This window comes from Haemaphysalis longicornis, unplaced genomic scaffold (assembly GCF_048455015.1).
Source record: "Haemaphysalis longicornis isolate Haplotype H1 unplaced genomic scaffold, Haemaphysalis longicornis Haplotype H1 scaffold_13, whole genome shotgun sequence".
Taxonomy (NCBI): Eukaryota; Metazoa; Arthropoda; class Arachnida; order Ixodida; family Ixodidae; genus Haemaphysalis; species Haemaphysalis longicornis.
This window is the reverse complement of record NW_027526233.1, coordinates 47,372,520-47,399,934: the sequence shown is the minus strand read 5'-3', so window position 1 is coordinate 47,399,934 and position 27,415 is coordinate 47,372,520. Positions and strand designations below refer to the sequence as shown.

Below are 27,415 nucleotides of genomic sequence, written 5' to 3'. Positions count from 1 at the left end.
GGTTTTCTGCACTTGGGGGTGGTAGCCAGTGTCAGTCGGACTACTCGGGGTGAAGGGGACCTTCTTTTTAATCCCCTGGCCCTGACTCGAGTGTCTACGACATATCGAGAGGGTCGACCAGCGTGAACCCTCTTAAGCTCCCTTTGGCACCAAGACTGCCAGAACAGAGGCCCTCGCAAAGCATGTAGCGAATCAGAAAATGGGAAATTAAGGGCTCCGTGAAAATAAGACAGAAATAAGGGTTGGCAGTCAAGAAAACCTCGGAAAGCAAAGGGGAGGTTGTGGTGGGTCATAGAAAGAGATGAAGAATTTTTTTAGTCGAAAAGAAAGTGGTGAAAAAATGCCCGCCGGGTGGGATCCCAACACACGACCTCCAGAATACCGGTCTGGTGCGATAACCACTACGCCACCGGCGGGGCTGTTTCCCCAGCACTTTCTCGGGTATTTATGTTAAGGTATTTTTGTTTTCTGCACTTGGGGGTGGTAGCCAGTGCCACTCGGAATACTCGGGGTGAAGGGGACCTTCTTTTTAATCCCCGGGGCGTGACTCGAGTGTCTACGACATGTCGAGAATGCTCGACCAGCGTCGAACCCTCTTAAGCTCCCTTTGACACCAAGACTGCCAGAACAGAGGCCCTCGCTAAGCATGTAGCGAATCAGAAAAAGGGAAATGAGGGGCTCCGTTTAAATAGGACAGAAATTAAGGGTTTCCAGTCAAGAAAACCTCGGAAAGCAAAGGGGAGGTTGTGGTGGGTCATAGAAAGAGATGAAGAATTTTTTAGTCGAAAAGAAAGGGGTGAAAAAATGCCCGCCGGGTGGGATCCGAACCCACGACCTCCAGAATACCGGTCTGGTGCGATAGCCACTACGCTACCGGCGGGGCTGTTTCCCCAGCACTTTCTCGGGTATTTATGTTAAGGTATTTTTGCTTACTGCACTTGGGGGTGGTAGCCAGTGCAACTCGGACTACTCGGGGTGAAGGGCACCTTCTTTTTAATACCTGGGCCGTGACTCGAGTGTCTACGACATGTCCAGAATGGTGGACCAGCGTTAAACCCTCTTAAGCTCCCTTTGGCACCAAGCCTGCCAGAACAGAGGCCCTCGCTAAGCATGTAGTGAATCAGAAAATGGGAAATGAGGGGCTACGTGAAAATAAGACAGAAATAAGGGTTGGCAGGCAAGAAAACCTCGGAAAGCAAAGAGGAGGTTCGGGTGGGTCATAGAAAGAGATGAAGTATTTTTTGAGTCGAAAAGACAGTGGTGAAAAAATGCCCGCCGGGTGGGATCCGAACCCACGACCTCTAGAATACAAGTGTGGTGCGATAACCACTACGCTACCGGCGGGGCTGTTTCCCCAGCAATTTCTCGGGTATTCATGTTAAGGTATTTTTTTTCTGCACTTGGGGGTGGTAGCCAGTGCCATTCGGACTACTCGGGGTGAAGGGGACCTTCTTTTTAATCCTCGGGCCGTGACTCGACTGCCTAGGACATGCCGAGAGGGTCGACCAGCGTTGAACCCTCTTAAGCTCCCTTTCGCCGCAAGACTGCCAGAACGGAGGCCCTCGCTAAGCATGTAGCGAATCAGAAAATGGGAAATTAGGGGCTCCGTGAAAATAAGACAGAAATAAGAGTTGGCAGTCAAGAAAACCTCGGAAAGCAAAGGGGAGGTTGTGGTGGGTCATAGAAAGAGATGAAGAATTTTTTTAGTCGAAAAGAAAGTGGTGAAAAAATGCCTGCCGGGTGGGATCCCAACACACGACATCCAGAATACCGGTCTGGTGCGATAACCACTACGCCACCGGCGGGGCTGTTTCCCCAGCACTTTCTCGGGTATTCATGTTAAGGTATTTTTGTTTTCTGCACTTGGGGGTGGTAGCCAGTGCCACTCGGAATACTCGGGGTGAAGGGGACCTTCTTTTTAATCCCCGGGGCGTGACTCGAGTGTCTACGACATGTCGAGAGTGGTCGACCAGCATTGAACCCTCTTAAGCTCCCTTTGGCACCAAGACTGCCAGAACAGAGGCCCTCGCTAAGCATGTAGCGAATCAGAAAAAGGGAAATGAGGGGCTCCGTTTAAATAAGACAGAAATTAAGGGTTTCCAGTCAAGAAAACCTCGGAAAGCAAAGGGGAGGTTGTGGTGGGTCATTGAAAGAGATGAAGAATTTCTTGAGTCGAAAAGACAGTGGTGAAAAAATGCCCTCAGGGTGGGATCCGAACCCATGACCTCTAGAATACCGGTCTGGTGTGATAACCACTACGCTACCGGCGGGGCTGTTTCCCCAGAACTTTCTCAGGTATTTATGTTAAGGTATTTTTCTTTTCTGCACTTGGGGGTGGTAGCCAGTGCCACTCGGACTACTCGGGGTGAAGAAGACCTTCTTTTTAATACCCGGGCCGTGACTCGAGAGTCTACGACATGTCGAGAGTGGTCGACCAACGTTGAACCCTCTTAAGCTCCCTTAGGCACCAAGACTGCCAGAACAGAGGCCCTCGCTAAGCATATAGCGAATCAGAAAATGGGAAATGAGGGGCTCCGTGAAAATTAGACAAAAATTAAGAGTTGGCAGTCAAGAAAACCTCGGAAAGCAAAGGGGAGGTTGTGGTGGGTCATAGAAAGAGATGAAGAATTTCTTGAGTCCAAAAGAAAGTGGTGAAAAAGTGCCCGCCGGGCAGAATCCGAACCCACGACCTGCAGAATACAGGTCTCGAGCGATAACCACTACGCTACCGGCGGGGCTGTTTCCCCAGAACTTTCTCAGGTATTTATGTTAAGGTATTTTTGTTTTCTGCACTTGGGGGTGGTAGCCAGTGCCACTCGGACTACTCGGGGTGAAGGGGACCTTCTTTTTAATACCCGGGCCGTGACTCGAGTGTCTACGACATGTCGAGAATGCTCGACCAGCGTCGAACCCACTTAAGCTCCCTTTGGCACCAAGACTGCCAGAACAGAGGCCCTCGCTAAGCCTGCAGGGAATCAGAAAATGGGAAATGAGGGGCTCCGTGAAAATAAGACAAAAGTTAAGGGTTGGCAGTCAAGAAAATATCGGAAAGCAAAGGAGAGGTTGTGGTGGGTCATAGAAAGAGATAAAGAATTTTTTTAGTCGAAATGAAAGTGGTGAAAAAATGCCCGCCGGGTGGTATCCGAACACACGACCTCCAGAATACCGGTCTGCTGCGATAACCACTACTCTACTGGCAGGGCTGTTTCCCCAGCACTTTCTCGGGTATTTATGTTAAGGTATTTTTGTTTTCTGCACTTGGGGGTGGTAGCCAGTGCCACTCGGACTACTCGGGGTGAAAGGGACCTTCTTTTTAATCCTCGGGCTGTGAGTCGAGTGTCTACGACATGTGGAGAGTGGTCGACCAGCGTTGAACCCTCTTAAGCTCCCTTTGGCACCAAGACTGCCAGAACAGAGGCCCTGGCTAAGCATGTAGCGAATCAGAAAATCGGAAATGAGCTGCTCCGTGAAAATAAGACAAAAATTAAGGGTTGGCAGTCAACAAAACCTCGGAAAGCAAAGGGGAGGTTGTGGTGGGTCATAGAAAGAGATGAAGAATTTTTTGAGTCCAAAAGAAAGTGGTGAAAAAGTGCCCGCCGGGCGGGATCCGAACCCACGACCTGCAGAATACCGGTCTGGTGCGATAACCACTACGCTACCGGCGGGGCTGTTTCCTCAGCACTTTCTCGGGTATTTATGTTAAGCTATTTTGGTTTTCTGCACTTGGGGGTGGTAGCCAGTGCCACTCGGACTACTCGGGGTGAAGGGGACCTTCTTTTTAATACCCGGGCCGTGACTCGAGTGTCTACGACATGTCGAGAGTGGTCGACCAGCATTGAACCCTCTTAAGCTCCCTTTGGCACCAAGACTGCCAGAACAGAGGCCCTCGCTAAGCCTGCAGGGAATCAGAAAATGGGAAATGAGGGGCTCCGTGAAAATAAGACAAAAGTTAAGGGTTGGCAGTCAAGAAAATATCGGAAAGCAAAGGAGAGGTTGTGGTGGGTCATAGAAAGAGATAAAGAATTTTTTTAGTCGAAATGAAAGTGGTGAAAAAATGCCCGCCGGGTGGTATCCGAACACACGACCTCCAGAATACCGGTCTGGTGCGATAACCACTACTCTACTGGCAGGGCTGTTTCCCCAGCACTTTCTCGGGAATTTATGTTAAGGTATTTTTGTTTTCTGCACTTGGGGGTGGTAGCCAGTGCCACTCGGACTACTCGGGGTGAAAGGGACCTTCTTTTTAATCCTCGGGCCGTGAGTCGAGTGTCTACGACATGTGGAGAGTGGTCGACCAGCGTTGAACCCTCTTAAGCTCCCTTTGGCACCAAGACTGCCAGAACAGAGGCCCTCGCTAAGCATGTAGCGAATCAGAAAATCGGAAATGAGCTGCTTTGTGAAAATAACACAGAAATTAAGGGTTGGTAGTCAAGAAAACCTCGGAAAGCAAAGGGGAGGTTTTGGGGGGTCATACAAAGAGATGAAGAATTTTTTTAGTCGAAAAGAAAGTGGTGAAAAAATGCCCGCCGGGTGGTATCCGAACCCACGACCTCCAGAATACCAGACCGGTGCGATAGCCACTACGCTACCGGCGGGGTTGTTTCCCCAGCACTTTCTCCAGTATTTATGTTAAGGTATTTTTATTTACTGCACTTGGGGGTGGTAGCCAGTGACACTCGGACTACTCGGGTCAAGGGGACCTTCTTTTTAATACCTGCGCCGTGACTCGAGTGTCTACGACATGTCGAGAATGGTGGACCAGCGTTGAACCCTCTTAAGCTCCCTTTGGCACCAAGCCTGCCAGAACAGAGGCCCTCGCTAAGCAAGTAGCGAATCAGAAAATGGGAAATGAGGGGCTCCATGAAAATAAGACAGAAATTAAGGGTTGGCATTCAAGAAAACCTCGGAAAGCAAAGAGGAGGTTGTGGGGGTCATAGAAAGAGATGAAGAATGTCTTGAGTCGAAAAGACAGTGGTGAAAAAATGCCCGCCGGGTGGGATCCGAACCCATGACCTCTAGAATACCGGTCTGGTGTGATAACCAGTACGCTACCGGCGGGGCTGTTTCCTCAGCACTTTCTCGGGTATTTATGTTAACCTATTTTTGTTTTCTGCACTTGGGGGTGGTAGCCAGTGCCACTCGGACTACTCGGGGTGAAGGGGACCTTCTTTTTAATACCCGGGCCGTGACTCGAGTGTCTACGACATGTCGAGAGTGGTCGACCAGCATTGAACCCTCTTAAGCTCCCTTTGGCACCAAGACTGCCAGAACAGAGGCCCTCGCTAAGCCTGCAGGGAATCAGAAAATGGGAAATGAGGGGCTCCGTGAAAATAAGACAAAAGTTAAGGGTTGGCAGTCAAGAAAATATCGGAAAGCAAAGGAGAGGTTGTGGTGGGTCATAGAAAGAGATAAAGAATTTTTTTAGTCGAAATGAAAGTGGTGAAAAAATGCCCGCCGGGTGGTATCCGAACACACGACCTCCAGAATACCGGTCTGGTGCGATAACCACTACTCTACTGGCAGGGCTGTTTCCCCAGCACTTTCTCGGGAATTTATGTTAAGGTATTTTTGTTTTCTGCACTTGGGGGTGGTAGCCAGTGCCACTCGGACTACTCGGGGTGAAAGGGACCTTCTTTTTAATCCTCGGGCCGTGAGTCGAGTGTCTACGACATGTGGAGAGTGGTCGACCAGCGTTGAACCCTCTTAAGCTCCCTTTGGCACCAAGACTGCCAGAACAGAGGCCCTCGCTAAGCATGTAGCGAATCAGAAAATCGGAAATGAGCTGCTTTGTGAAAATAAGACAAAAATTAAGGTTTGGCAGTCAACAAAACCTCGGAAAGCAAAGGGGAGGTTGTGGTGGGTCATAGAAAGAGATGAAGAATTTTTTGAGTCCAAAAGAAAGTGGTGAAAAAGTGCCCGCCGGGCGGGATCCGAACCCACGACCTGCAGAATACCGGTCTGGTGCGATAACCACTACGCTACCGGCGGGGCTGTTTCCTCAGCACTTTCTCGGGTATTTATGTTAAGCTATTTTGGTTTTCTGCACTTGGGGGTGGTAGCCAGTGCCACTCGGACTACGCGGGGTGAAGGGGACCTTCTTTTTAATACCCGGGCCGTGACTCGAGTGTCTACGACATGTTGAGAGTGGTCGACCAGCATTGAACCCTCTTAAGCTCCCTTTGGCACCAAGACTGCCAGAACAGAGGCCCTCGCTAAGCCTGCAGCGAATCAGAAAATGGGAAATGAGGGGCTCCGTGAAAATAAGACAAAAGTTAAGGGTTGGCAGTCAAGAAAACAACGGAAAGCACAGGAGAGGTTGTGGTGGGTCATAGAAAGAGATAAAGAATTTTTTTTGTCAAAATGAAAGTGGTGAAAAAATGCCCACCGGGTGGTATCCGAACCCACGACCTCCAGAAGACCGGTCTGCTGCGATAACCACTACGCTACTGGCGGGGCTGTTTCCCCAGCACTTTCTCGGGAATTTATGTTAAGGTATTTTTGTTTTCTGCACTTGGGGGTGGTAGCCAGTGCCACTCGGACTACTCGGGGTGAAGGGGACCTTCTTTTTAATCCCCGGGCCGTGAGTCGAGTGTCTACGACATGTCGAGAGTGGTCGACCAGCGTTGAACCCTCTTAAGCTCCCTTTGGCACCAAGACTGCCAGAACAGAGGCCCTCGCTAAGCATGTAGCGAATCAGAAAATGGGAAATGAGGGGCTCCGTGAAAATAAGACAGAAATTAAGAGTTGGCAGTCAAGAAAACCTCGGAAAGCAAAGGGGAGGTTGTGGTGGGTTATAGAAAGAGATGAAGAATTTTTTGAGTCGAAAAGACAGTGGTGAAAAAATGCCCGCCGGGTTGGATCCGAACCCATGACCTCTAGAATACCGGTCTGGTGCGATAACCACTACGCTACCGGCGGGCTGTTTCCCCAGAACTTTCTCAGGTATTTATGTTAAGGTATTTTTGTTTTCTGCACTTGGGGGTGGTAGCCAGTGCCACTCGGACTACTCGAGGTGAAGAAGACCTTCTTTTTAATACCCATGCCGTGACTCGAGAGTCTACGACATGTCGAGAGTGGTCGACCAACGTTTAACCCTCTTAAGCTCCCTTTTGGCACCAAGACTGCCAGAAAAGAGGCCCTCGCTAGGCATGTAGCGAATCAGAAAATGGGAAATGAGGGGCTCCGTGAAAATAAGACAAAAGTTAAGGGTTGGCAGTCAAGAAAACATCGGAAAGCAAAGGAGAGGTTGTGGTGGGTCATAGAAAGAGATAAAGAATTTTTTTAGTCCAAATGAAAGTGGTGAAAAAATGCCCGCCGGGTGGTATCCGAACCCACGACCTCCAGAATACCGGTCTGGTGCGATAACCACTACTCTACTGGCGGGGCTGTTTCCCCAGCACTTTCTCGGGAATTTATGTTAAGGTATTTTTGTTTTCTGCACTTGGGGGTGGTAGCCAGTGCCACTCGGACTACTCGGGGTGAAGGGGACCTTCTTTTTAATCCCCGGGCCGTGAGTCGAGTGTCTACGACATGTCGAGAGTGGTCGACCAGCGTTGAACCCTCTTAAGCTCCCTTTGGCACCAAGACTGCCAGAACCGAGGCCCTCGCTAAGCATGTAGCGAATCAGAAAATGGGAAATGAGGGGCTCCGTGAAAATAAGACAGAAATTAAGAGTTGGCAGTCAAGAAAACCTCGGAAAGCAAAGGGGAGGTCGTGGTGGGTCATAGAAAGAGATAAAGAATTTTTTGAGTCCTAAAGAAAGTGGTGAAAAAATTCCCTCCTGGTGGAATCCGAACCCACGAACTCCAGAATAATGGTCTGGTGCGATAACCACTATGATACCGGAGGGGCTGTTACCCCACCACTTTCTCGGGTATTTATATAAATGTATTTTGGTTTTCTGCACTTGGGGGTGGTAGCCCGTGTCACTCGGACTACTCGGGGTGAAGGGGACCTTCTTTTTAATCCCCGGGCCGTGACTCGAGTGTCTACGACATTTTGAGAGGGTCGACCAGCGTTGAACCCTCTTAAGCTCTCTTTGGCACCAACACTGCCAGAACAGAGGCCCTCGCAAAGCATGTAGCGAATCAGAAAATGGGAAATGAGGGGCTACGTGAAAATAAGACAGCAATAAGGGTTGGCAGTCAAGAAAACCTCGGAAAGCAAAGAGGAGGTTCGGGTGGGTCATAGAAAGAGATGAAGTATTTTTTTAGTCGAAAAGACAGTGTTGAAAAAATGCCCGCCGGGTGGGATCCGAACCCACGACCTCTAGAATACAAGTCTGGTGCGATAACCACTACGCTACCGGCGGGGCTGTTTCCCCAGCACTTTCTCGGATATTCATGTTAAGGTATTTTGGTTTTCTGCACTTAAGGGTGGTAGCCAGTGCCACTCGGACTACTCGGGGTCACGGAGACCTTCATTTTAATCCTCGGGCCGTGACTCGAGTGTCTAGGACATGTCGAGAGGGTCGACCAGCGTTGAACCCTCTTAAGCTGCCTTTGGCAGCAAGACTGCCAGAACAGAGAACCTCGCTAAGCCTGCAGCGAATCAGAAAATGGGAAATGAGGGGCAGCGTGAAAATAAGACAAAAATTAAGGGTTGGCTGTCAAGAAAACATCGGAAAGCAAAGAGGAGGTTGTGAAGGGTCATAGAAAGAGATAAAGAATTGTTTTAGTCGAAATGAAAGTGGTGAAAAAATGCCCGCCGGGTGGTATCCGAACCCACGACCTCCAGAATACCGGTCTGGTGCGATAACCACTACGCTACTGGCGGGGCTGTTTCCCCAGCACTTTCTCGGGAATTTATGTTAGGGTATTTTTGTATTCTGCACTTGGGGGTGGTAGCGAGTGCCACTCGGACTACTCGGGGTGAAGGGGACCTTCTTTTTAATCACCGGGTTGTGAGTCGAGTGTCTACGACATGTCGAGAATAGTCGACCAGCGTTGAACCCTCTTAAGCTCCCTTTAGCACCAAGACTGCCAGAACAGAGGCCCTCGCTAAGCATATAGCGAATCAGAAAATGGGAAATGAGGGGCTCCGTGAAAATTAGACAGAAATTAAGAGTTGGCAGTCAAGAAAACCTCGGAAAGCAAAGAGGTATTTCGGGTGGGTCATAGAAAGAGATGAAGTATTTTTTGAGTCGAAAAGACAGTGGTGAAAAAATGCCCGCCGGGTGGGATCCGAACCCACGACCTCCAGAATACCAGTCTGGTGTGATAACCACTACGCTACTGGCGGGGCTGTTTCCCCAGCACTTTCTCGGGAATTTATGTTAAGGTATTTTTGTTTTCTGCACTTGGGGGTGGTAGCCATTGCCACTCGGACTACTCGGGGTGAAGGGGACCTTCTTTTTAATACCCGGGCCGTGACTCGAGTGTCTACGACATGTCGAGAGTGGTCGACCAGCATTGAACCCTCTTAAGCTCCCTTTGGCACCAAGACTGCCAGAACAGAGAACCTCGCTAAGCCTGCAGCGAATCAGAAAATGGGAAATGAGGGGCTCCGTGAAAATAAGACAAAAGTAAAGGGTTGGCAGTCAAGAAAACATCGGAAAGCAAAGGGGAGGTTGTGAAGGGTCATAGAAACAGATAAAGAATTTTTTTAGTCGAAATGAAAGTGGTGAAAAAATGCCCTCCGGGTGGGATCCGAACCCACGACCTCCAGAATAACGGTCTGGTGCGATAACCACTACGCTACGGGCAGGGCTGTTACCCCACCACTTTCTCGGGTATTTATATTAAGGTATTTTGGTTTTCTGCACTTGGGGGTGGTAGCCAGTGTCACTCGGACTACTCGGGGTGAAGGGGACCTTCTTTTTAATCCCCTGGCCCTGACTCGAGTGTCTACGACATGTCGAGAGGGTCGACCAGCGTGAACCCTCTTAAGCTCCCTTTGGCACCAAGACTGCCAGAACAGAGGCCCTCGCAAAGCATGTAGCGAATCAGAAAATGGGAAATTAGGGGCTCCGTGAAAATAAGACAGAAATAAGGGTTGGCAGTCAAGAAAACCTCGGAAAGCAAAGGGGAGGTTGTGGTGGGTCATAGAAAGAGATGAAGAATTTTTTTAGTCGAAAAGAAAGTGGGGAAAAATTGCCCGCCGGGTGGGATCCCAACACACGACCTTCAGAATACCGGTCTGGTGCGATAACCACTACGCCACCGGCGGGGCTGTTTCCCCAGCACTTTCTCGGGTATTTATGTTAAGGTATTTTTGTTTTCTGCACTTGGGGGTGGTAGCCAGTGCCACTCGGAATACTCGGGGTGAAAGGGACCTTCTTTTTAATCCCCGGGGCGTGACTCGAGTGTCTACGACATGTCGAGAATGCTCGACCAGCATCGAACCCTCTTAAGCTCCCTTTGACACCAAGACTGCCAGAAAACAGGCCCTCGCTAGGCATGTAGCAAATCAGAAAATGGGAAATGAGCTGCTCCGTGAAAATAAGACAAAAATTAAGGGTTGGCAGTCAACAAAACCTCTGAAAGCAAAGGGGAGGTTGTGGTGGGTAATAGAAAGAGATGAAGAATTTTTTGAGTCCAAAAGAAAGTGGTGAAAAAGTGCCCGCCGGGTGGGATCCGAACCCACGACCTGCAGAATACCGGTCTGGTGCGATAACCACTACGCTACCGGCGGGGCTGTTTCCTCAGCACTTTCTCGGGTATTTATGTTAAGCTATTTTTGTTTTCTGCACTTGGGGGTGGTAGCCAGTGCCACTCGGACTACTCGGGGTGAAGGGGACCTTCTTTTTAATACCCGAGTCGTGACTCGAGTGTCTACGACATGTCGAGAGTGGTCGACTAGCATTGAACCCTCTTAAGCTCCCTTTGGCACCAAGACTGCCAGAACAGAGAACCTCGCTAAGCCTGCAGCGAATCAGAAAATGGGAAATGAGGGGCTCCGTGAAAATAAGACAAAAGTTAAGGGTTGGCAGTCAAAAAAACACCGGAAAGCAAAGGGGAGGTTGTGAAGGGTCATAGAAAGAGATAAAGAATTTTTTTAGTCGAAATGAAAGTGGTGAAAAAATGCCCGCCGGGTGGTATCCGAACCCACGACCTCCAGAATACCGGTCTGGTGTGATAACCACTACGCTACTGGTGGGCTGTTTCCCCAGCACTTTCTCGGGAATTTATGTTAAGGTATTTTTGTTTTCTGCACTTGGGGGTGGTAGCCAGTGCCACTCGGACTACTCGGGGTGAAGGGGACCTTCTTTTTAATCCCCGGGTTTTGAGTCGAGTGTCTACGACATGTCGAGAATAGTCGACCAGCGTTGAACCCTCTTAAGCTCCCTTTAGCACCAAGACTGCCAGAACAGAGGCCCTCGCTAAGCATATAGCGAATCAGAAAATGGGAAATGAGGGGCTCCGTGAAAATTAGACAAAAATTAAGAGTTGGCAGTCAAGAAAACCTCGGAAAGCAAAGGGGAGGTTGTGGTGGGTCATAGAAAGAGATGAAGAATTTTTTGAGTCCAAAAGAAAGTGGTGAAAAAGTGCCCGCCGGGCAGAATCCGAACCCACGACCTGCAGAATACAGGTCTCGGGCGATAAGCACTACGCTACCGGCGGGGCTGTTTCCTCAGCACTTTCTCAAGAATTTATGTTAAGGTATTTTTGTTTTCTGCACTTGGAGGTGGTAGCCAGTGCCACTCGGACTACTCGGGGTGAAGGGGACCTTCTTTTTAATACCCGGGCCGTGACTCGAGTGTCTACGACAGTCGAGAGTGGTCGACCAGCATTGAACCCTCTTAAGCTCCCTTTGGCACCAAGACTGCCAGAACAGAGAACCTCGCTAAGCCTGCAGCGAATCAGAAAATGGGAAATGAGGGGCTCCGTGAAAATAAGACAAAAGTAAAGGGTTGGCAGTCAAGAAAACATCGAAAGCAAAGGGGAGGTTGTGAAGGGTCATAGAAACAGATAAAGAATGTTTTTAGTCGAAATGAAAGTGGTGAAAAAATGCCCTCCGGGTGGGATCCGAACCCACGACCTCCAGAATAACGGTCTGGTGCGATAACCACTACGCTACGGGCAGGGCTGTTACCCCACCACTTTTTCGGGTATTTATATTAAGGTATTTTGGTTTTCTGCACTTGGGGGTGGTAGCCAGTGTCAGTCGGACTACTCGGGGTGAAGGGGACCTTCTTTTTAATCCCCTGGCCCTGACTCGAGTGTCTACGACATATCGAGAGGGTCGACCAGCGTGAACCCTCTTAAGCTCCCTTTGGCACCAAGACTGCCAGAACAGAGGCCCTCGCAAAGCATGTAGCGAATCAGAAAATGGGAAATTAAGGGCTCCGTGAAAATAAGACAGAAATAAGGGTTGGCAGTCAAGAAAACCTCGGAAAGCAAAGGGGAGGTTGTGGTGGGTCATAGAAAGAGATGAAGAATTTTTTTAGTCGAAAAGAAAGTGGTGAAAAAATGCCCGCCGGGTGGGATCCCAACACACGACCTCCAGAATACCGGTCTGGTGCGATAACCACTACGCCACCGGCGGGGCTGTTTCCCCAGCACTTTCTCGGGTATTTATGTTAAGGTATTTTTGTTTTCTGCACTTGGGGGTGGCAGCCAGTGCCACTCGGAATACTCGGGGTGAAGGGGACCTTCTTTTTAATCCCCGGGGCGTGACTCGAGTGTCTACGACATGTCGAGAATGCTCGACCAGCGTCGAACCCTCTTAAGCTCCCTTTGACACCAAGACTGCCAGAACAGAGGCCCTCGCTAAGCGTGTAGCGAATCAGAAAAAGGGAAATGAGGGGCTCCGTTTAAATAGGACAGAAATTAAGGGTTTCCAGTCAAGAAAACCTCGGAAAGCAAAGGGGAGGTTGTGGTGGGTCATAGAAAGAGATGAAGAATTTTTTAGTCGAAAAGAAAGTGGTGAAAAAATGCCCGCCGGGTGGGATCCGAACCCACGACCTCCAGAATACCGGTCTGGTGCGATAGCCACTACGCTACCGGCGGGGCTGTTTCCCCAGCACTTTCTCGGGTATTTATGTTAAGGTATTTTTGTTTACTGCACTTGGGGGTGGTAGCCAGTGCAACTCGGACTACTCGGGGTGAAGGGCACCTTCTTTTTAATACCTGGGCCGTGACTCGAGTGTCTACGACATGTCCAGAATGGTGGACCAGCGTTAAACCCTCTTAAGCTCCCTTTGGCACCAAGCCTGCCAGAACAGAGGCCCTCGCTAAGCATGTAGTGAATCAGAAAATGGGAAATGAGGGGCTCCATGAAAATAAGACAGAAATTAAGGGTTGGCAGTCAAGAAAACCTCGGAAAGCAAAGGGGAGGTTGTGGGGGGTCATTGAAAGAGATGAAGAATTTCTTGAGTCGAAAAGACAGTGGTGAAAAAATGCCCGCCGGGTGGGATCCGAACCCATGAACTCTAGAATACTGGTCTGGTGTGATAACCACTACGCTACCGGCGGGGCTGTTTCCCCAGAACTTTCTCAGGTATTTATGTTAAGGTATTTTTGTTTTCTGCACTTGGGGGTGGTAGCCAGTGCCACTCGGACTACTCGGGGTGAAGAAGACCTTCTTTTTAATACCCGGACCGTGACTCGAGAGTCTACGACATGTCGAGAGTGGTCGACCAACGTTGAACCCTCTTAAGCTCCCTTAGGCACCAAGACTGCCAGAAAAGAGGCCCTCGCTAGGCATGTAGCGAATCAGAAAATGGGAAATGAGCTGCTGCGTGAAAATAAGGCAAAAATTAAGGGTTGGCAGTCAACAAAACCTCGGAAAGAAAAGGGGACGTTGTGGTGGGTCATAGAAAGAGATGAAGAATTTTTTGAGTCCAAAAGAAAGTGGTGAAAAAGTGCCCGCCGGGCGGAATCCGAACCCACGACCTGCAGAATACCGGTCTCGGGCGATAACCACTACGCTACCGGCGGGGCTGTTTCCTCAGCACTTTCTCGGGTATTTATGTTAAGCTATTGTTGTTTTCTGCACTTGGGGGTGGTAGCCAGTGCCACTCGGACTACTCGGGGAGAAGGGGACCTTCTTTTTAATACCCGAGCCGTGACTCTAGTGTCTACGACATGTCGAGAGTGGTCGACCAGCATTGAACCCTCTTAAGCTCCCTTTGGCACCAAGACTGCCAGAACAGAGGCCCTCGCTAAGCCTGCAGCGAATCAGAAAATGGGAAATGAGGGGCTCCGTGAAAATCAGTCAAAAGTTAAGGGATGGCAGTCAAGAAAACATTGGAAAGCAAAGGGGAGGTTGTGGTGGGTCATAGAAAGAGATAAAGAATTTTTTTAGTCGAAATGAAAGTGGTGAAAAAATGTCCGCCGGGTGGTATCCGAACCCACGACCTCCAGAATACCGGTCTCGTGCGATAACCACTACGCTACTGGCGGGGCTGTTTCCCCAGCACTTTCTCAGGAATTTATGTTAAGGTATTTTTTTTTCTGCACTTGGGGGTGGTAGCCAGTGCCACTCGGACTACTCGGGGTGAAGGGGACCTTCTTTTTAATCCCCGTGTTGTGAGTCGAGTGTCTACGACACGTCGAGAATAGTCGACCAGCGTTGAACCCTCTTAAGCTCCCTTTGGTACCAAGACTGCAAGAACAGAGGCCCTCGCTAAGCATATAGCGAATCAGAAAATGGGAAATGAGGGGCTCCGTGAAAATTAGACAAAAATAAAGAGTTGGCAGTCAAGAAAACCTCGGAGAGCAAAGGGGAGGTTGTGGTGGGTCATAGAAAGAGATGAAGAATTTTTTGAGTCGTAAAAAAAGTGGTGAAAAAATGCTCTCCGTGTGGGATCCGAACCCACGACCTCCAGAATAACGGTCTGGTGCGATAACCACTACGCTACCGGCGGGGCTGTTACCCAACCACTTTCTCGGGTATTTATATTAAGGTATTTTGGTTTTCTACACGGGGGGGGGTGGTAGCCTGTGTCACTCGGACTACTCGGGGTGAAGGGGACCTTCTTTTTAATCCCCGGGGAGTGACTCGAGTGTCTACGACATGTCGAGAGGGTCGACCAGCGTGAACCCTCTTAAGCTCCCTTTGGCACCAAGACTGCCAGAACAGAGGCCCTCGCAAAGCATGTAGCGAATCAGAAAATGGGAAATGAGGGGCTACGTGAAAATAAAACAGAAATAAGGGTTGGCAGTCAAGAAAACCTGGGAAAGCAAAGAGGAGGTTCGGGTGGGTCATAGAAAGAGATGAAGTATTTTTTGAGTCGAAAAGACAGTGGTGAAAAAATGCTCGCCGGGTGGGATCCGAACCCACGACCTCCAGAATACCGGTCTGGTGCGATAACCACTACGCTAATGGCGGGGCTGTTTCCCCAGCACTTTCTCGGGAATTTATGTTAAGGTATTTTTGTTTTCTGCACTTGGGGTGGTAGCCAGTGCCACTCGGACTACTCGGGGTGAAGGGGACCTTCTTTTTAATAACCGGGCCGTGACTCGAGTGTCTACGACATGTCGAGAGTGGTCGACCAGCATTGAACCCGCTTAAGCTCCCTTTGGCACCAAGACTGCCAGAACAGAGAACCTCGCTAAGCCTGCAGCGAATCAGAAAATGGGAAATGAGGGGCTCCGTGAAAATAAGACAAAAGTAAAGGGTTGGCAGTCAAGAAAACATCGGAAAGCAAAGGGGAGGTTGTGAATGGTCATAGAAACAGATAAAGAATTTTTTAGTCGAAATGAAAGTGGTGAAAAAATGCCCTCCGGGTGGGATCCGAACCCACGACCTCCAGAATAACGGTCTGGTGCGATAACCACTACGCTACGGGCAGGGCTGTTACCCCACCACTTTCTCGGGTATTTATAATAAGGTATTTTGGTTTTCTGCACTTGGGGGTTGTAGCCAGTGTCACTCGGAGTACTCGGGGTGAAGGGGACCTTCTTTTTATCCCCTGGCCCTGACTCGAGTGTCTACGACATGTCGAGAGGGTCGACCAGCGTGAACCCTCTTAAGCTCCCTTTGGCACCAAGACTGCTAGAACAGAGGCCCTCGCAAAGCATTTAGCGAATCAGAAAATGGGAAATGAGGGGCTACGTGAAAATAAGACAGAAATAAGGGTTGGCAGGCAAGAAAACCTCGGAAAGCAAAGAGGAGGTTCGGGTGGGTCATAGAAAGAGATCAAGTATTTTTTGAGTCGAAAAGACAGTGGTGAAAAAATGCCCGCCGGGTGGGATCCGAACCCACGACCTCTAGAATACAAGTGTGGTGCGATAACCACTACGCTACCGGCGGGGCTGTTTCCCCAGCAATTTCTCGGGTATTCATGTTAAGGTATTTTTTTTCTGCACTTGGGGGTGGTAGCCAGTGCCATTCGGACTACTCGGGGTGAAGGGGACCTTCTTTTTAATCCTCGGGCCGTGACTCGAGTGCCTAGGACATGTCGAGAGGCTCGACCAGCGTTGAACCCTCTTAAGCTCCCTTTCGCCGCAAGACTGCCAGAACGGAGGCCCTCGCTAAGCATGTAGCGAATCAGAAAATGGGAAATTAGGGGCTCCGTGAAAATAAGACAGAAATAAGAGTTGGCAGTCAAGAAAACCTCGGAAAGCAAAGGGGAGGTTGTGGTGGGTCATAGAAAGAAATGAAGAATTTTTTTAGTCGAAAAGAAAGTGGTGAAAAAATGCCCGCCGGGTGGGATCCCAACACACGACATCCAGAATACCGGTCTGGTGCGATAACCACTACGCCACCGGCGGGGCTGTTTCCCCAGCACTTTCTCGGGTATTCATGTTAAGGTATTTTTGTTTTCTGCACTTGGGGGTGGTAGCCAGTGCCACTCGGAATACTCGGGGTGAAGGGGACCTTCTTTTTAATCCCCGGGGCGTGACTCGAGTGTCTACGACATGTCGAGAAAGCTCGACCAGCGCCGAACCCTCTTAAGCTCCCTTTGACACCAAGACTGCCAGAACAGAGGCCCTCGCTAAGCATGTAGCGAATCAGAAAAAGGGAAATGAGGGGCTCCGTTTAAATAAGACAGAAATTAAGGGTTTCCAGTCCAGAAAACCTCGGAAAGCAAAGGGGAGGTTGTGGTGGGTCATTGAAAGAGATGAAGAATTCCTTGAGTCGCAAAGACAGTGGTGAAAAAATGCCCTCAGGGTGGGATCCAAACCCATGACCTCTAGAATACCGGTCTGGTGTGATAACCACTACGCTACCGGCGGGGCTGTTTCCCCAGAACTTTCTCAGGTATTTATGTTGAGGTATTTTTGTTTTCTGCACTTGGGGGTGGTATCCAGTGCCACTCGGACTACTCGGGGTGAAGAAGACCTTCTTTTTAATACCCGGGCCGTGACTCGAGAGTCTACGACATGTCGAGAGTGGTCGACCAACGTTGAACCCTCTTAAGCTCCCTTAGGCACCAAGACTGCCAGAAAAGAGGCCCTCGCTAGGCATGTAGCGAATCAGAAAATGGGAACTGAGCTGCTGCGTGAAAATAAGGCAAAAATTAATGGTTGGCAGTCAACAAAACCTCGGAAAGAAAAGGGGAGGTTGTGGTGGGTCTTAGAAAGAGATGAAGAATTTTTTGAGTCCAAAAGAAAGTGGTGAAAAAGTGCCCGCCGGGCGGAATCCGAACCCACGACCTGCAGAATACCGGTCTCGGGCGATAACCACTACGCTACCGGCGGGGCTGTTTCTTTAGCACTTTCTCGGGTATTTATGTTAAGCTATTTTTGTTTTCTGCACTTGGGGGTGGTAGCCAGTGCCACTCGGACAACTCGGGGTGAAGGGGACCTTCTTTTTAATACCCGGGCCGTGACTCGAGTGTCTACGACATGTCGAGAATGCTCGACCAGCGTCGAACCCACTTAAGCTCCCTTTGACGCCAAGACTTCCAGAACAGAGGCCCTCGCTAAGCATGTAGCGAATCAGAGAAAGGGAAATGAGGGGCTCCGTTTAAATAAGACAGAAATTAAGGGTTTCCAGTCAAGAAAACCTCGGAAAGCAAAGGGGAGGTTGTGGTGGGTCATAGAAAGAGATGAATAATTTTTTTAGTTTAAAAGAAAGTGGTGAAAAAATGCCCGCCGGGTGGGATCCGAACCCACGACCTCCAGAATACCGGTCTGGTGCGATAGCCACTACGCTACCGGCAGGGCTGTTTCCCCAGCACTTTCTCGGGTATTTATGTTAAGGTATTTTTGTTTACTGCACTTGGGGGTGGTAGCCAGTGCAACTCGGACTACTCGGGGTGAAGGGGACCTTCTTTGTTTTACCTGGGCCGTGACTCCAGTGTCTACGACATGTCCAGAATGGTGGATCAGCGTTGAACCCTCTTAAGCTCCCTTTGGCACCAAGCCTGCCAGAACAGAGGCCCTCGCTAAGCATGTAGCGAATCAGAAAATGGGAAATGAGGGGCTCCATGAAAATAAGACAGAAGTTAAGGGTTGGCAGTCAAGAAAACCTCGGAAAGCAAAGGGGAGGTTGTGGGGGGTCATTGAAAGAGATGAAGAATTTCCTGAGTCGAAAAGACAGTGGTGAAAAAATGCCCGCCGGGTGGGATCCGAACCCATGACCTCTAGAATACCGGTCTGGTGTGATACCCACTACGCTACCGGCGGGGCTGTTTCCCCAGAACATTCTCAGGTATTTATGTTAAGGTATTTTTGTTTTCTGCACTTCGGGGTGGTAGCCAGTGCCACTCGGACTACTCGGGGTGAAGAAGACCTTCTTTTTAATACCCGGGCCGTGACTCGAGAGTCTACGACATGTCGAGAGTGGTCGACCAACGTTGAACCCTCTTAAGCTCCCTTAGGCACCAAGACTGCCAGAAAAGAGGCCCTCGCTAGGCATGTAGCGAATCAGAAAATGGGAAATGAGCTGCTGCGTGAAAATAAGGCAAAAATTAAGGGTTGGCAGTCAAGAAAACATTGGAAAGCAAAGGGGAGGTTGTGGTGGGTCATAGAAAGAGATAAAGAATTTTTTTAGTCGAAATGAAAGTGGTGAAAAAATGCCCGCCGGGTGGTATCCGAACCCACGACCTCCAGAATACCGGTCTCGTAAGATAACCACTACGCTACTGGCGGGGCTGTTTCCCCAGCACTTTCTCGGGAATTTATGTTTAGGTATTTTTGTTTTCTGCACTTGGGGGTGGTAGCCAGTGCCACTCAGACTACTCGGGGTGAAGGGGACCTTCTTTTTAATCCCCGTTTTGTGAGTCGAGTGTCTACGACACGTCGAGAATAGTCGACCAGCGTTGAACCCTCTTAAGCTCCCTTTGGCACCAAGACTGCCAGAACAGAGGCCCTCGCTAAGCATATAGCGAATGAGAAAATGGGAAATGAGGGGCTCCGTGAAAATTAGACAGAAATTAAGAGTTGGCAGTCAAGAAAACCTCGGAGAGCCAAGGGGAGGTTGTGGTGGGTCATAGAAAGAGATGAAGAATTTTTTTAGTCGAAAAGAAAGTGGTGAAAAAATGCTCTCCGGGTGGGATCCGAACCCACGACCTCCAGAATAACGGTCTGGTGCGATAACCACTACGCTACCGGCGGGGCTGTTACCCCACCACTTTCTCGAGTATTTATGTTAAGGTATTTTTGTTTTCTGCACTTGGGGGTGGTAGCCAGTGCCACTCGGAATACTCGGGGTGAAGGGGACCTTCTTTTTAATCCCCGGGCTGTGACTCGAGTGTCTACGACATGTCGAGAGTGGTCGACCAGCGTCGAACCCTCTTCAGCTCCCTTTGACACCAAGACTGCCAGAACAGAGGCCCTCGCTAAGCATGTAGCGAATCAGAAAATGGGAAATGAGGGGCTACGTGAAAATAAAACAGAAATAAGGGTTGGCAGTCAAGAAAACCTCGGAAAGCAAAGGGGAGGTTGTGGTGGGTCGTAGAAAGAGATGAAGAATTTTTTTAGTCGAAAAGAAAGTGGTGAAAAAATGCCCGCCGGCTGGGGTCCTAATCCACGACCTCCGGAATACCGGTCTGGTGCGATAACCACTACGCTACCGGCGGGGCTGTTTTCCCAGCACTGTCTCAGCTATTTATGTTAAGGTATTTTTGTTTTCTGCACTTGGGGTGGTAGCCGGTACCACTCGGACTACTCGGGGTGAAGGGGACCTTCTTTTTAATCCCCGGGCTGTGACTCGAGTGTCTACGACATGTCGAGAGTGGTCGACCAGCGTCGAACCCTCTTCAGCTCCCTTTGACACCAAGACTGCCAGAACAGAGGCCCTCGCTAAGCATGTAGTGAATCAGAAAATGTGAAATGAGGGGCTCCATAAAAATAAGACAGAAAAAAGGGTTGGCAGTCAAGAAAACCTCGGAAAGCAAAGGGGAGGTTTTGGGGGGTCATAGAAAGAGATGAAGAATTTCTTGAGTCGAAAAGACAGTGGTGAAAAAATGCCCGCCGGGTGGGACCCGAACCCATGACCTCTAGAATACCGGTGTGCGATAACCACTACGCTACCGGCGGGGCTGTTTCCCCAGAACTTTCTCGGGTATTTATGTTAAGGTATTTTTGTTTTCCGCACTTGGAGGTGGTAGCCAGGTCCACTTGGAATACTCGGGGTGAAGGGGACCTTCTTTTTAATCCCCGGGCCGTGACTCGAGTGTCTATGACATGTCGAGAGGGTCGACCAGCGTTGAACCCTCTTAAGCTCCCTTTGGCACCAAGACTGCCAGAACAGAGGCCCTCGCTAAGCATGTAGCGAATCAGAAATGGGAAATGATTGGATCCGTGAAAATAAGACAGAAATAAGGGTTGGCAGCCAAGAAAACCTCAGAAAGCAAAGGGGAGGTTGTGGTGGGTCATAGAAAGAGATGAAGAATTTTTTAGTCGAAAAGAAAGTGGTGAAAAAATGCCCGCCGGGTGGGATCCGAACCCCCGACCTCCAGAATACCGGTCTGGTGCGATTACCACTACGCTCCCGGCGGGGCTGTTTCCCCAGCACTTTCTCGGGAATTTATGTTAAGGAATTTCTTTTCTGCACTTGGGGGTTGTAGCCAGTGCCACTCGGACTACTCGGGGTGAAGGGCACCTTCTTTTTAATCCCCGGGCCGTGAGTCGAGTGCCTACGACATGAGAAGAGTGGTCGACCAGGGTTGAACCCTCTTAAGCTCCCTTTGGCATCAAGACTGCCAGAACAGAGCCCCTCGCTAAGCATGTAGCGAATCAGAAAATGGGAAATGAGGGGCTCCGTGAAAATAAGACAGAAATTAAGAGTTGGCAGTCACGAAAACCTCGGAATGCAAACGGGAGGTTGTGGTGGGTCATGGAAAGAGATGAATTTTTTTAGTCGAAAAGAAAGTGGTGAAAAAATGCCCGCCGGCTGGGATCCTAATCCACGACCTCCGGAATACCGGTCTGGTGCGATAACCACTACGCTACCGGCGGGGCTGTTTTCCCAGCACTGTCTCGGGTATTTATGTTAAGGTATTTTTGTTTACTGCACTTGGGGGTGGTAGCCAGTGCCACTCGGACTACTCGGGGTGAAGGGGACCTTCTTTTTAATCCCCGGGCCGTGACTCGAGTGTCTACGACATGTCGAGAGTGGTCGACCAGCGTCGAACCCTCTTAAGCTCCCTTTGACACCAAGATTGCCAGAACAGAGGCCCTCGCTAAGCATGTAGCGAATCAGAAAATGTGAAATGAGGGGCTCCATGAAAATAAGACAGAAATTAAGGGTTGGCAGTCAAGAAAACGTCGTAAAGCAAAGGGGAGGTTGTGGTGGGTCATACAAAGGGATGAAGAAATTTTTAGTCGTAAAGAAAGTGGTGAAAAAATGCCCTCCGGCTGGGATCCGAACCCACGACCTCCAGAATAACGGTCTTGTGCGATAACCACTACGCTACCAGCGGGGCTGTTTCCCAAGCACTTTCTCGGGTATTTATGTTAAGGTATTTTTGTTTTCTGCACTTGGGGGTGGTAGCCAGTGCCACTCGGACTACTCGGGGTGAAGGGGACCTTTTTCTTAATCCCCGGGCCGTGACTCGAGTGTCTACGACATGTCGATACGGTCGACCAGCGTCGAACCCTCTTAAGCTGCCTTTGGCACCAAGACTGCCAGAACAGAGGCCCTCGCTAAGCATGTAGCGAATCATAAAATGGGAAATGAGGGGCTCCGTGAAAATAAGACAGAAATTAAGAGTTGGCAGTCAAGAAAACCTCGGAAAGCAAAGGGGAGGTTGTGGTGGGTCATAGAAAAAGATGAAGAATTTTTTGAGTTGTAAAGAAAGTGGTGAAAAAATGCCCTCCGGGTGGGATCCGAACCCACGACCTCCAGAATAACGGTCTGGTGCGATAACCACTACACTACCAGCGGGGCTGTTTCCCCAGCACTTTCTCGGGTATTTATGTTAAGGTATTTTTGTTTTCTGCACTTGGGGCTGGTAGCCAGTGCCACTCGGACTACTCGGGGTGAAGGGGACCTTTTTTTTAATCCCCAGGCCATGACTCGAGTGTCTACGACATGTCGATAGGGTCGACCAGCGTTGAACCCTCTTAAGCTTCCTTTGGCACCAAGACTGCCAGAACAGAGGCCCTCGCTAAGCATGTAGCGAATCAGAAAATGGGAAATGAGGGGCTACGTGAAAATAAAACAGAAATAAGGGTTTCAGTCAAGAAAACCTCGGAAAGCAAAGGGGAGGTTGTGGTGGGTCGTAGAAAGAGATGAGGAATTTTTTTAGTCGAAAAGAAAGTGGTGAAAAAATGCCCGCCGGCTGGGGTCCTAATCCACGACCTCCGGAATACCGGTCTGGTGCGATAACCACTACGCTACCGGCGGGGCTGTTTTCCCAGCACTGTCTCGGGTATTTATGTTAAGGTATTTTTGTTTTCTGCACTTGGGGGTGGTAGCCAGTGCAACTCGGACTACTCGGGGTGAAGGGCACCTTCTTTTTAATACCTGGGCCGTGACTCGAGTGTCTACGACATGTCCAGAATGGTGGACCAGCGTTGAACCCTCTTAAGCTCCCTTTGGCACCAAGCCTGCCAGAACAGAGGCCCTCGCTAAGCATGTAGCGAATCAGAAAATGGGAAATGAGGGACTCCATGAAAATAAGACAGAAATTAAGGGTTGGCAGTCAAGAAAACCTCGGAAAGCAAAGGGGAGGTTGTGGGGGGTCATTGAAAGAGATGAAGAATTTCTTGAGTCGAAAAGACAGTGGTGAAAAAATGCCCGCCGGGTGGGATCCGAACCCATGACCTCTAGAATACTGGTCTGGTGTGATAACCACTACGCTACCGGCGGGGCTGTTTCCCCAGAACTTTCTCAGGTATTTATGTTAAGGTATTTTTGTTTTCTGCACTTGGGGGTGGTAGCCAGTGCCACTCGGACTACTCGGGGTGAAGGGGACCTTCTTTTTAATACCCGGGCCGTGACTCGAGTGTCTACGACATGTCGAGAATGCTCGACCAGCGTCGAACCCACTTAAGCTCCCTTTGACACCAAGACTGCCAGAACAGACGCCCTCGCTAAGCATGTAGCGAATCAGAAAAAGGGAAATGAGGTGCTCCGTTTAAATAAGACAGAAATAAAGGGTTTCCAGTCAAGAAAACCTCAGAAAGCAAAGGGGAGGTTGTGGTGGGTCATAGAAAGAGATGAAGAATTTTTTTAGTCGAAAAGAAAGTGGTGAAAAAATGCCCGCCGGGTGGGATCCGAACCCACGACCTCCAGAATACCGGTCTGGTGCGATAGCCACTACGCTACCGGCGGGGCTGTTTCCCCAGCACTTTCTCGGGTATTTATGTTAAGGTATTTTTGTTTACTGCACTTGGGGGTGGTAGCCAGTGCAACTCGGACTACTCGGGGTGAAGGGGACCTTCTTTTTTTTACCTGGGCCGTGACTCGAGTGTCTACGACATGTCCAGAATGGTGGACCAGCGTTGAACCCTCTTAAGCTCCCTTTGGCACCAAGCCTGCCAGAACAGAGGCCCTCGCTAAGTATGTAGCGAATCAGAAAATGGGAAATGAGGGGCTCCATGAAAATAAGACAGAAATTAAGGGTTGGCAGTCAAGAAAACCTCGGAAAGCAAAGGGGAGGTTGTGGGGGGTCATTGAAAGAGATGAAGAATTTCTTGAGTCGAAAAGACAGTGGTGAAAAAATGCCCGCCGGGTGGGATCCGAACCCATGACCTCTAGAATACCGGACTGGTGCGATAACCACTACGCTACCGGCGGGGCTGTTTCCCCAGAACTTTCTCAGGTATTTATGTTAAGGTATTTTTGTTTTCTGCACTTGGGGGTGGTAGCCAGTGCCACTCGGTATACTCGGGGTGAAGAAGACCTTCTTTTTAATACCCGTGTTGTGAGTCGAGTGTCTACGACACGTCGAGAATAGTCGACCAGCGTTGAACCCTCTTAGCTCCCTTTCGCACCAAGACTGCCAGAACAGAGGCCCTCGCTAAGCTTATAGCGAATGAGAAAATGGGAAATGAGGGGCTCCGTGAAAATTAGACAGAAATTAATAGTTGGCAGTCAAGAAAACCTCGGAGAGCAAAGGGGAGGTTGTGGTGGGTCATAGAAAGAGATGAAGAATTTTTTGAGTCGTAAAGAAAGTGGTGAAAAAAAGCTCTCCGGGTGGGATCCGAAACCACGACCTCCAGAATAACGGTCTGGTGCGATAACCACTACGCTACCGGCGGGGCTGTTACCCCACCACTTTCTCGGGTATTTATATTAAGGTATTTTGGTTTTCTACACGGGGGGGTGGTAGCCTGTGTCACTCGGACTACTCGGGGTCAAGGGGACCTTCTTTTTAATCCCCGGGCCGTGACTCGAGTGTCTACGACATGTCGAGAGGGTCGACCAGCATGAACCCTCTTAAGCTCCCTTTGGCACCAAGACTGCCAGAACAGAGGCCCTCGCAAAGCATGTAGCGAATCAGAAAATGGGAAATGAGGGGCTACGTGAAAATAAGACAGAAATAAGTGTTGGCAGTCAAGAAAACCTGGGAAAGCAAAGAGGAGGTTCGGGTGGGTCATAGAAAGAGATGAAGTATTTTTTGAGTCGAAAAGACAGTGGTGAAAAAATGCCCGCCGGGTGGGATCCGAACCCACGACCTCCAGAATACCGGTCTGGTGCGATAACCACTACGCTACTGGCGGGGCTGTTTCCCCAGCACTTTCTCGGGAATTTATGTTAAGGTATTTTTGTTTTCTGCACTTGGGGGTGGTAGCCAGTGCCACTCGGACTACTCGGGGTGAAGGGGACCTTCTTTTTAATACCCGGGCCGTGACTCGAGTGTCTACGACATGTCGAGAGTGGTCGAGGAGCATTGAACCCTCTTAAGCTCCCTTTGGCACCAAGACTGCCAGAACAGAGAACCTCGCTAAGCCTGCAGCGAATCAGAAAATGGGAAATGAGGGGCTCCGTGAAAATAAGACAACAGTAAAGGGTTGGCAGTCAAGAAAACATCGGAAAGCAAACGGGAGGTTGTGAAGGGTCATAGAAACAGATAAAGAATTTTTTAGTCGAAATGAAAGTGGTGAAAAAATGCCCTCCGGGTGGGATCCGAACCCACGACCTCCAGAATAACGGTCTGGTGCGATAACCACTACGCTAGGGCAGGGCTGTTACCCCACCACTTTCTCGGGTATTTATATTAAGATATTTTGGTTTTCTGCACTTGGGGGTGGTAGCCAGTGTCACTCGGACTACTCGGGGTAAAGGGGACCTTCTTTTTAATCCCCTGGCCCTGACTCGAGTGTCTACGACATGTCGAGAGGGTCGACCAGCGTGAACCCTCTTAAGCTCCCTTTGGCACCAAGACTGCCAGAACAGAGGCCCTCGCAAAGCATTTAGCGAATCAGAAAATGGGAAATGAGGAGCTACGTGAAAATAAGACAGAAATAAGGGTTGGCAGGCAAGAAAACCTCGGAAAGCAAAGAGGAGGTTCGGGTGGGTCATAGAAAGAGATGAAGTATTTTTTGAGTCGAAAAGACAGTGGTGAAAAAATGCCCGCCGGGTGGGATCCGAACCCACGACCTCTAGAATACAAGTGTGGTGCGATAACCACTACGCTACCGGCGGGGCTGTTTCCCCAGCAATTTCCCGGGTATTTATGTTAAGGTATTTTTTTTCTGCACTTGAGGGTGGTAGCCAGTGCCATTCGGACTACTCGGGGTGAAGGGGACCTTCTTTTTAATCCTCGGGCCGTGACTCAAGTGTCTAGGACATGTCGAGAGGGTCGACCAGCGTTGAACCCTCTTAAGCTCCCTTTGGCAGCAAGACTGCCAGAACAGAGGCCCTCGCTAAGCATGTAGCGAATCAGAAAATGGGAAATTAGGGGCTCCGTGAAAATAAGACAGAAATAAGGGTTGGCAGTCAAGAAAACCTCGGAAAGCAAAGGGGAGGTTGTGGTGGGTCATAGAAAGAGATGAAGAATTTTTTTAGTCGAAAGAAAGTGGTGAAAAAATGCCCGCCGGGTGGGATCCCAACACACGACATCCAGAATACCGGTCTGGTGCGATAACCACTACGCCACCGGCGGGGCTGTTTCCCCAGCACTTTCTCGGGTATTTATGTTAAGGTATTTTTGTTTTCTGCACTTGGGGGTGGTAGCCAGTGCCACTCGGAATACTCGGGGTGAAGGGGACCTTCTTTTTAATCGCCGGGGCGTGACTCGAGTGTCTACGACATGTCGAGAATGCTCGACCAGCGTCGAACCCTCTTAAGCTCCCTTTGACACCAAGACTGCCAGAACAGAGGCCCTCGCTAAGCATGTAGCGAATCAGAAAAAGGGAAATTAGGGGCTCCGTTAAAATAAAACAGAAATTAAGGGTTTCCAGTCAAGAAAACCTCGGAAAGCAAAGGGGAGGTTGTGGTGGGTCATAGAAAGAGATGAAGAATTTTTTTAGTCGAAAAGAAAGTGGTGAAAAAATGCCCGCCGGGTGGGATCCGAACCCACGACCTCCAGAATACCGGTCTGGTGCGATAGCCACTACGCTACCGGCGGGGCTGTTTCCCCAGCACTTTCTCGAGTATTTATGTTAAGGTATTTTTGTTTACTGCACTTGGGGGTGGTAGCCAGTGCAACTCGGACTACGCGGGGTGAAGAAGACCTTCTTTTTAATACCCGGGCCGTGACTCGAGAGTCTACGACATGTCGAGAGTGGTCGACCAACGTTGAACCCTCTTAAGCTTCCTTAGGCACTAAGACTGCCAGAAAAGAGGCCCTCGCTAGGCGTGTAGCGAATCAGAAAATGGGAAATGAGCTGCTGCGTGAAAATAAGGCAAAAATTAAGGGTTGGCACTCAACAAAACCTCGGAAAGAAAAGGGGAGGTTGTGGTGGGTCATAGAAAGAGATGAAGAATTTTTTGAGTCCAAAAGAAAGTGGTGAAAAAGTGCCCGCCGGGCGGAATCCGAACCCACGACCTGCAGAATACCGGTCTCGGGCGATAACCACTACGCTACCGGCGGGGCTGTTTCCTCAGCACTTTCTCGGGTATTTATGTTAAGCTATTTTTGTTTTCTGCACTTGGGGGTGGTAGCCAGTGCCACTCGGACTACTCGGGG

At 49.7% G+C, this 27,415-nt stretch overlaps 6 non-coding genes across 6 annotated transcripts; all 6 read right to left on the bottom strand.

Annotated features, from left to right (window-relative positions):
- Positions 1–9,630: 9,630 nt before the first annotated feature.
- On the bottom strand, positions 9,631–9,708 carry Trnan-guu (transfer RNA asparagine (anticodon GUU)). The gene has a single exon. It is a non-coding gene; the product is annotated as a tRNA-Asn (tRNA).
- A 2,241-nt stretch (positions 9,709–11,949) lies between these two features.
- Trnan-guu (transfer RNA asparagine (anticodon GUU)) lies at positions 11,950–12,027 on the bottom strand. The gene has a single exon. It is a non-coding gene; the product is annotated as a tRNA-Asn (tRNA).
- A 3,634-nt stretch (positions 12,028–15,661) lies between these two features.
- On the bottom strand, positions 15,662–15,739 carry Trnan-guu (transfer RNA asparagine (anticodon GUU)). Its single transcript has one exon. It is a non-coding gene; the product is annotated as a tRNA-Asn (tRNA).
- A 3,636-nt stretch (positions 15,740–19,375) lies between these two features.
- Trnan-guu (transfer RNA asparagine (anticodon GUU)) lies at positions 19,376–19,448 on the bottom strand. Its single transcript has one exon. It is a non-coding gene; the product is annotated as a tRNA-Asn (tRNA).
- Positions 19,449–22,148: 2,700 nt separating this feature from the next.
- Positions 22,149–22,221, bottom strand: Trnan-guu (transfer RNA asparagine (anticodon GUU)). Its single transcript has one exon. It is a non-coding gene; the product is annotated as a tRNA-Asn (tRNA).
- Positions 22,222–25,393: 3,172 nt separating this feature from the next.
- Positions 25,394–25,470, bottom strand: Trnan-guu (transfer RNA asparagine (anticodon GUU)). Its single transcript has one exon. It is a non-coding gene; the product is annotated as a tRNA-Asn (tRNA).
- Between the last annotated feature and the right edge of the window lie 1,945 nt (positions 25,471–27,415).